Here is an 8,942-nt window from a genome sequence, read left to right as displayed (position 1 = left end):
ATTTATAGCTTTTGCCGAAATGCGTATGTTTGCTGCTGTGCCATCTCCGATGCACAGTTCGGAGTGCATAGAAACATAGAAAATAGATGCAGGAGTAGGACATTCGGCCCTTCGAGCCTGCACCGCCATTCAATGAGTTCATGGCTGAACATGCAACTTCAGTACCCCATTCCTGCTTTCGCACCATACCCCTTGATCCCCCTAGTAGCAAGGACTACATCTAACTCCTTCTTGAATATATTTAGTGAATTGGCCTCAACAACTTTCTGTGGTAGAGAATTCCACAGGTTCACCACTCTCTGGGTGAAGAAGTTTCTCCTCATCTCGGTCCTAAATGGCTTACCCCTTATCCTTAGGCTGTGACCCCTGGTTCTGGACTTCCCCAACATTGGGAACATTCTTTCTGCATCTACCCTGTCTAAACCTGTCAGAATTTTAAACGTTTCTGTGCGATCCCCTCTCATTCTTCTGAACTCCAATGAATACAAGCCCAATTGATCCAGTCTTTCTTGATATGTCAGTCCCGCCATCCCAGGAATCAGTCTGGTGAACCTTCGCTGCACTCCCTCAGCAGCAAGAATGTCCTTCCTCAAGTTAGGAGACCAAAACTGTACACAATACTCCAGGTGTGGCCTCACCAAGGCCCTGTACAACTGTAGTAACACCTCCCTGCCCCTGTACTCAAATCTCCTCGCTATGAAGGCCAACATGCCATTTGCTTTCTTAACCACCTGCTGTACCTGCATGCCAACCTTCAATGACTGATGTACCATGACACCCAGGTCTCGTTGCACCTCCCCGTTTCCTAATCTGTCACCATTCAGATAAGTCTGTCTCTCTGTTTTTACCACCAAAGTGGATAACCTCACATTTATCCACATTATACTTCATCTGCCATGCATTTGCCCACTCACCTAACCTATCCAAGTCACTCTGCAGCCTCATAGCATCCTCCTCGCAGCTCATGCTGCCACCCAACTTAGTGTCATCCGCAAATTTGGAGATACTACATTTAATCCCCTCGCCTAAATCATTAATGTACAATGTAAACAGCTGGGGCCCCAGCACAGAACCTTGCGGTACCCCACTAGATTGCTCCCTCAGCCGGACACAAAAACAGGAGATTGGCGCTCAGCTTGGAAAGAAGCCCGGGGGTGGGGGACTGGTGGGGAATCCAAGCGCAGAGCTCCTGTGCTTGTGTCTGGCCGAGGGAGCGATCCTGCCGCCGGCCTGCCGGCTCTCCTTCAACCTGTGCCTGGAGCCCCATGAGCAGAGGTTCTGTGGTGGGGTAGAGTCGCAATTTGTCCATTCTCAAAAACATTCTGTGGGAAAAATTAAGTTTCCGAATTATTTTCCAAATTCCCTCTGCAAAAATCATGAATTTGTGTTTTAAATTGTCTTCGTCCCTCGTTCCAAAAACTCAGAAATATACTCAGCGCCGATTTCCTTAAGTTAACGTAAGGTTTTTCTGATCGGTACTTAAGTCCAATGTGTGCCGCCCTGAAAAAAAAATCGACGTTGGCGAAAATCGGTTAAATGGCTAAAAAGGGCCAAAAACGGTGAGGAAATCAGTTTTCACACAGACCTGCGCCAAAAAATCCGCTGCTGACAGTCGCTGCCGGCGTACAAACTTTGAGGAAAGTTGCGAAATCAAGATTGCTCAAAAAAAATCAGCGGACGCCAAGAAAACAGCATCCAATGGTGGCGAAAATAAAGCCCAAAGTATTTTCTCAGGGAAGTTCCTTTGCCCTGTGCATCATTCCAGCTGAGGACCAAACTGTCCTGCAACTGGAGGCACTGCAACTCCCAGGAGGCACTGCGCGCAGCGCTCGCGTTTCTCCCTGCTGGTTGACAACCTAACCTGTTAAGCTGGGACCTGTTTCACACGGTCCGCTGATTGGTCAACTGCCGAAAGGCGATGCGGCGGTCGGCGTTGTGAGTGGGCAGTGGGCTTGTCAATCAGCGAGCTTGAATTGCGTTGGGTTGAGAGTGCGCCGGTAGTTGGCCGCCCCCAAGCCTCGGAGCAGCGCTTTGCAGTGAGAGTCGGGAGTCAGCGAGCGGCCGCAGGGAGCTTGGTGGTAGGTACGGCCGCTGCAGGCCTGCAGCGAACGCTCGGCTTTTCCTCCCCTTTCTGTGGAGCGGGCGCGGGCAACAGTGACTTTACCGGAGGCTCCCCCACAACTCGGGCGCCGCTACCCTGCAAACTTGCCCCAACTCCACCCGGGGCCGGTCCCGGTCCGACAGGCGGGCTTGCGCTGCTCGATGGCCCGGAGGCCGCCGATGGTCCCTAGCAACCTGAGCTGAGTGCGGTGATGGGGATGAATGGAGCTGTGAGTAATGGGCAAGGCTCTTGGGCTACAGGGGCAGTGCACGTGATGCTCAGATCCACCAGTCAAAGGAGCTCGTTGAGTTGACATTGGTGTCATCTGTTTATTGCCTGCGTGCCCTTTTAATACCCTGTGCTGGAACTGGACCGCAAGCTAGGATCAACTGCCACTTTTTTATTAATGTTTTTTAAATAAGGTCTAGTAACATGATGGCCAATGTCTCTGACATGATGAACGGTCAATGTCGCTTCATTGTGCATTGACTTTGCAGCTAATTAAATCTTTAGTAATGAACAAATAGCATATCACGTCCATGGTGCAGCAAAGCAGTGGTGTAAGGTTGCAGGGGGAAAAAGTCCAGTGATAACTTGCATTTCGAAGGTTGTCCCTTTCTGAAAGAAAATGGAATAAAGTACTTTGTAGTTATTATGTCAAATGAGTTTCACCATTGGAGGGATGTATGGTAGTTTTTTCTTGAATGGTACCTTGGTCTTGGCAAATTGACAGTATTTCATGTTACCGGTGAGATAAATGTTTATTTCTGCTGATAGTTAAGAGAGTTTTTTTGCTGCTGTGGGACACTTAACTCAAATCACTAGTTTCCATTTAACCCATACCCCAGGACTGTAGTGTCTCCAGACAGCAACTTTGAGAGGCTATTTTGTAGATTCAACCTGGAAGAACAATTTATATCTCCAACTGCTGATAGTGCTTTTCAATTTTATATGCATTATGTTCTTTTAAATGGAGGAAGGGAGTTCCACAGTATTAAAGCCCTGGGAAAGAATGGTTACGAGCAAAAGGGCATACAATGTGGCTAGGACTAGTGGGAAACCAGAAGATTAGGAAACTTTTAAAAGCCAGAAAAGAATGACTTAAAAAAAATGATAGAGAGGGAAGATAGATTATGAAAGTAACCTAGCAAGAAATATAAAACAGAGTTTCTACGGGTACATAAAAAAGAAAAGAGTGGTTAAAGTAAATGTTGGTCCCCTAGAGGATGAGACTGGGGAATTAATAATGGAGAACTGGGAAATGGCAGAGACGTTGAACAAATATGTTGTATCGGCCTTCACGGCAGAAGACGCAAAAAAATTCCAATAGTCAATAATCAGTGGGCTATTGGGAGGGAGGAACTTAATGCAATCACTATCCCTAATGAAGCAGTACTCAGTAAAATAATGGAACTAAAGGTGGAGATGGCTTGCATCCTAGGGTCTTGAAAGACGTGACTGCAGAGATAGTGGATGCATTGGTTGTAATCCACCAAAATTCCCTGGATTCTGGGGAGGTCCCAGCAGATTGGAAAACTGCAAATGTAATGCCCCTATTTAATAAAGGAGGCAGACAAAAAGCAGGAAACTATAGACCAGTTAGCCTAACATCTGTCATTGGGAAAATGCTGGAGTCCATTATTAAAGAAGCAGTAGTGGGACATTTGGAAAAGCCTCATTCAATCAAGCAGGGTCAGCATGATTTTATGATTAAAGAAAATATTACAGCAGTGAGGAGGGTTGATCTGTTGGAGGGATCATCAAATGAGGCCATATGGGTCAAATTGAAAAATAAAAAAGGGGCGATCAAACTGCTGGGTGTGTATTATCGACCCCCAAACAGTGGGAGGGAGATAGAGGAGCAAATATGTAGGCAAATTGCTGTGAAGTCCAAAAACCGTAGGGTAGTAATAATAGGGGATTTTTAACTATCCAAATATTGATTGGGACAAATTTAGTGTGGAGGGTATAGAATTCTTGAAATGCATTCAAGATAAAATTTTTAGTCAGTATGTAGCAAGCCGAACGTGAGAGGGAGCGGTCTTGGATTTAGTTTTGGGGAATGAAGCTGGTCAGGTTGAAGGGGTATTAGTGGGAGAGCACTTGGGTGCCAGTGACCATAATTCAGTCAGATTCAAGTTGGTTCTGGATAAGGACAAGGATAGGCCTGGAATAAAAGTTCCAAATTGGGGAAAAGATAATTTTGCTAAGTTAAGGAGTGATTTGGCCATAGTGGACTGGAAATAGCTGCTTGTGGGTACATCAGTGTCGGAACAGTGGGAGGCATTCAAGGAGGAGATCCGGAAGGCTCCGGCCAAACATGTGCCCTTAAAAAAAAAAAAAAAAAGGCTTGGAAAATAATTCTACAGCCACCTGGATGTCTAGGGACTTACAGGGGAGGATTAAGAAAAAAAGGAATGCTTATGTCATATATCAACAGCTAAATACTATAGAATCGTTGGCGGAATATAGAAAGTTAAGAGGCAAAATTAAAAAGGATATTAAGAACGCTTAGGGAGAGCACGAGAAATTCTTGGCCAGTAAAATTAATGAAAACGTTAAGATGTTCTATAAATATATTAAGAGTAAGAGGTTAACTAAAGAAAGGATAGGGCCTATTAGAGACCATGAGGGTAATCTCTGTGTGGAGGTGGAAGATGTTGGGAGGGTTCTTAACGAATACTTTGCATCTGTTTTCACAAAGGAAAGGGGCAATGCAGATACTGCTATCGAGGAGGAGTGTGATATTCTGGATGAAATAAATATAGTGAGAGAGGAAGTATTAAGGGATTTAGCAGCTTTGAAAGTAGATAAGTCCCCAGGCCTGGATGAAATGCATCCCAGGCTGTTGAGCGAAGTAAAAGAGGAAATAGCAGAGGTCTTGACCATAATTTTCCAGTCCTCTGGATCTGGGCATGATGCCAGAAGATTGGAGGACTGCTAATATAGTACCCTTGTTTAAGAAGGGAGAAAGGGATAGGCTGAGTAATTACAGGCCTGTCAGCCTAACCTCAGCGGTGGAAACATTTTTGGAAAAAGTCCTGAAAGACAGGAAAAATTTACATTTGGAAAAGCAAGGATTGGGGACAGTCAGCATGGATTTGTTAAGGGAAGATTGTGTCTGACTAACCTGATTGAATTTGTTGAGGAGGTAACCAAGAGGGTCGATGAGGGTAGTGCGTACGATGTAGTATATATGGACTTTAGTAAAGCTTTTGAGAAGAACCCACATGGTAGACTGGTCATGACGGTTAAAGTCCATGGGATACAGGGCAAAGTGTCAAGTTGGATCCAAAATTGGCTTGGAGGTAGGAAGTAAAGGGTAATGGTTGATGGATGTTTTTGTGACTGGAAGGATGTTTCCAGTGGGGTTCCGCAGGCTCAGTACTGGGACCCTTGCTTTTTGTGGTATATATCAACGATTTAGATTTGAATATAGGGAGTATGATTAAGAACTTTGCAGATGACAGGAAAATTGGCTGTGGTTGATAATGAAGAGGAAAGTCATGGTCTGCAGGAAGATATCAATCTGCTGGTCAGGTGGGCAGAGCAGTGGCAAATGGAATTTAATTCAGAGAAGTGTGAATTGATGCACTTTGGGAGGGCTAATAAGGAAAGGGTATACATATTAAGCGGTAGGCCACTTAATAGTGTAGATAAACAAAGGGACCTTGGAGTGCTTGTCCACAGAACTCTTTTGGGAGGAAACTGAAACATTAATCCTTAAATCGTGTGCGGATCTGGAACTCGCTGCCTGGAAGAGTGGTGGATGCAGAAACCTTCACCACTTTTAAGAAATGGTTGGATGGGCACTTAAAGTGCAGTAACCTGCAGGGTTATGGACCTAGAGCTGGTAATTGGGACTAGACTGGATGACCTTTTGTTGGATGAAGCAGATATAATGGTAAAGCAGGAATAGAATACGGCCAGGGTGATCTCCTGGACTAGGTTCGATTGCCTGGATGGGTCAGAGGAATTTTCCCTGATTTTTTTTTTTTCTCTCTAAATTGGCCTGGGTTTTTATCTGGTTTTTACCTCTCCCAGGAGATCACATAGCTCCAGTTGAGGTGGAGTGTAGAATGTTTTAGTATAAGGAGTGTCGCAGTTGTGGTGAGGCGGATTGGTTTGGCTGGGTGCTCTTTGCCTTTCCGTCATTGTTCATAGGTTTATATGTAACCTTTAGGGCTGCTGACCAAGGGCCGTGTGGCTCTTTGTCGGCCGGCGCAGACATGATGGGCCGGAATGGCTTCCTTCTGCGCTTTAAATTTCTGTGTTTCTATGAAAGGGAAAACATGTTTGACAAATTTGCTGCCGCTCTTTGAGGATGTAACGAGCAGGATGGATAAGGGGGAACCAGTGCATGTGGTGTATTTGGATTTCCAGAAGGCATTCGATAAGGTGCCACATAAAAGGTTACTGCACAAAATAAAAGTTCACAAGGTTGGGGGTAATATATTAGCATGGATAGAGGATTGACTAACTAACTGAAAACAGAGAGTTGGGATAAATGGGTCATTTTCCAGTCGGTAAACAGTGTCTTGTGGGTTGCAGCAGGGATCAGTGCTGGGTCCTCAACTATTTACAATCTATTTAAATGACTTGGAGAAAGGGACCGAGTGTAATGTAGCCAAGCTTGCTGATGATACAAAGATGGGTGAGAAAGCAAATTGTGAGGAGGACACAAGAAATCTGCAAAGGGATATTGATAGGCTAAGTGAGTGGGCAAAAATTTGGCAGATGGAGTATAATGTGGGAAAATGTGAGGTTATCCACTTTGGCAGAAAAAATAGAAAAGCAAATTATAATTTAAATTGAGAAAAATTGCAAAGTGCTGCAGTACTGAGGGAGCTTGGGATTCTTGTGCATGAAACACACAAAGCTAGTATACAGATGCAGCAAGTAATCAGGAAGGCAAATGGAATGTTGGCCTTTATTGCAAGAGGGATAGAGTATAAAAGCAGAGAAGTCCTGCTACAACTGTACAGGGAATTGGTGAGGCCACACCTGGAGTCCTGTGTACAGTTTTGATCTCCGTATTTAAGGAAGGATATACTTGCATTTCAGGCTGTTCAGAGAAGGTTCACTAGATTGATTCCGGAGATGAGGAGGTTGATTTATGAAGATAGGTTGAGTAGGTTGGGCCTAGACTCATTGGAGTTCAGAAGAATGAGAGGTGATATCGAGATATATAAGATAATGAGGGGGCTCGACAAGGTGGACGAACGGGACAATGGGCCCAAGTTTCCACATGATTCGCGCCTGATTTTTAGGAGCAACTGGTGGAGAACGGACTATTTTAGAAATCGCAATTCTCCACATTTTTTTTTCTGCAGTTCTAGTCAGGTAGAACAGTTCTAGTTTAGAACAGAATTTTTTCTTCAAAAGGGGGCGTGTCCGGCCACTGACGCCTGATTTGAAAGTTTCCACAGTGAAAATGTACTCCAAACTAAAGTAGAATGGCGCCAGTGAAGATTTTTGTAGAACTGAAAAAACCTGTTCTACACATTAAAAAATCAGGCGCAGGTTACAAATTAGGCGCCCAGAACGAGGTGGGGGGGAAGGGAACTCATTAAATTCGACAATAAATCCTTATTTGTACTCTACAAATATTATACAAATAAATCCAACCTGAATAAACATTTATAAGCCAAGAAAAGATTAAATAAACCATCTTCCTACCTGTGTGAAAGTGCTTCAGCCAGGGAGAATTCTGCAGGGTCGGGGGGGGAGCAGGTCTCGGGTCGGGGCGGGGGGGGGGGGGGGGAGCGGGTCTCGGGTGTCGGGGGGGGGGGGGGGAGCGGGTGTCGGGTCGGGAGTGGGGGGGGAGCGGGTGTCGGGTCTGGGGCGGGGGGGATCGGGTCTCGGGGGTGGGGGGGGGGGGCGAGTGTCGGGTCTGGTTGGGCGGGGAGCAGGAGCTGGCCGTGGGAGGAGCCTCATTCACGCAGCCCCAGTGAGGCCATTGGGCCAGGGCTAGGGGCTGCGTGCTTCGTGCCCCTCCCACACAGTTCGGCGCCTGGAGCTACTGCACTTGCGTGCCCACTGTAGCGTGCATGTGCAGAGGTCCCGGCACTGTTTTCAGCGCAGGGACCTGGCTCCGCCCCCCCCCACAGCTCCTGCCGGCTGCGCCGAGGGCCACAGCACCTGAAAGTCGGTGGAGAATACCGAGGATTTTTTTAGGCGCCGTTTTAGGCGCGAAAAACGGGCGCCCAGCTCGGAGGGGCGCCCGTTTTTTTTCTTGTGGAAACTTAGGCCCATAGTCTCAGAATAAGGGGCCGCCCATTTCAAACTGAGCTGAGGAGGAATTTCTTCTCTGAGGGTTGTAAATCTATGAATTCTCTGCCCCAGAGAGCTGTGGAGGCTGGGTCATTGAATATATTTAAAGTGGAGATAGACAGATTTTTGAGCAATAAGGGAATAAAGAGTTATGGGGAGCGGGCAGGGAAGTGGAGCTGAGTCCATGATCAGATCAGCCATGATCTTATTAAATGGCGGAGCAGGCTCAAGGGGCCAGGTGGCCTACTCCTGCTCATATTTTTTATGTTCTTATGTTTCTTATAGTTGTCCAATGAGCGTTGATGTTGATGATTATGAAGGATGGTATATTTGGAGCTTAGAACGAATGAGAGAAAAGTTCAGAGGAGCATTGGCCAAAGTAGTACTAATATAAGAGAAGGGTTGAAAGAGGGATCACCTATCAAACAAAAGGATTTTCCTTATAACTACAAGTTATAATTGAATTGAAGTCTTTGACATGTTTGGGCTTTATAGAGCATTAGAGGTTGTTGCGAGAAATACAAGCATCTGGGCTCAAAGCTGAAACACCATTTTGGAGACATCTTTA

General features: G+C 45.8%; 1 protein-coding gene across 8 annotated transcripts in view; it reads left to right on the top strand.

The window, feature by feature from the left end:
• The first annotated feature begins 1,987 nt into the window (after window positions 1–1,987).
• LOC139265735 (transmembrane protein 33-like) overlaps window positions 1,988–8,942 on the top strand; it is a 210,051-nt gene continuing 203,096 nt past the window's right edge. For all 8 annotated transcript variants that reach the window (XR_011593611.1, XR_011593610.1, XM_070883057.1 and 5 more), the window contains exon 1: window positions 1,988–2,078. The gene's annotated coding sequence lies outside the window, so the exon portion shown is untranslated. The remainder of the gene's footprint in view (window positions 2,079–8,942) is intronic.

The sequence above is a fragment of the Pristiophorus japonicus genome, chromosome 6, assembly GCF_044704955.1.
Source record: "Pristiophorus japonicus isolate sPriJap1 chromosome 6, sPriJap1.hap1, whole genome shotgun sequence".
Classification (NCBI taxonomy): domain Eukaryota; kingdom Metazoa; phylum Chordata; class Chondrichthyes; family Pristiophoridae; genus Pristiophorus; species Pristiophorus japonicus.
This window is presented reverse-complemented; position numbering and strand designations above follow the sequence as displayed.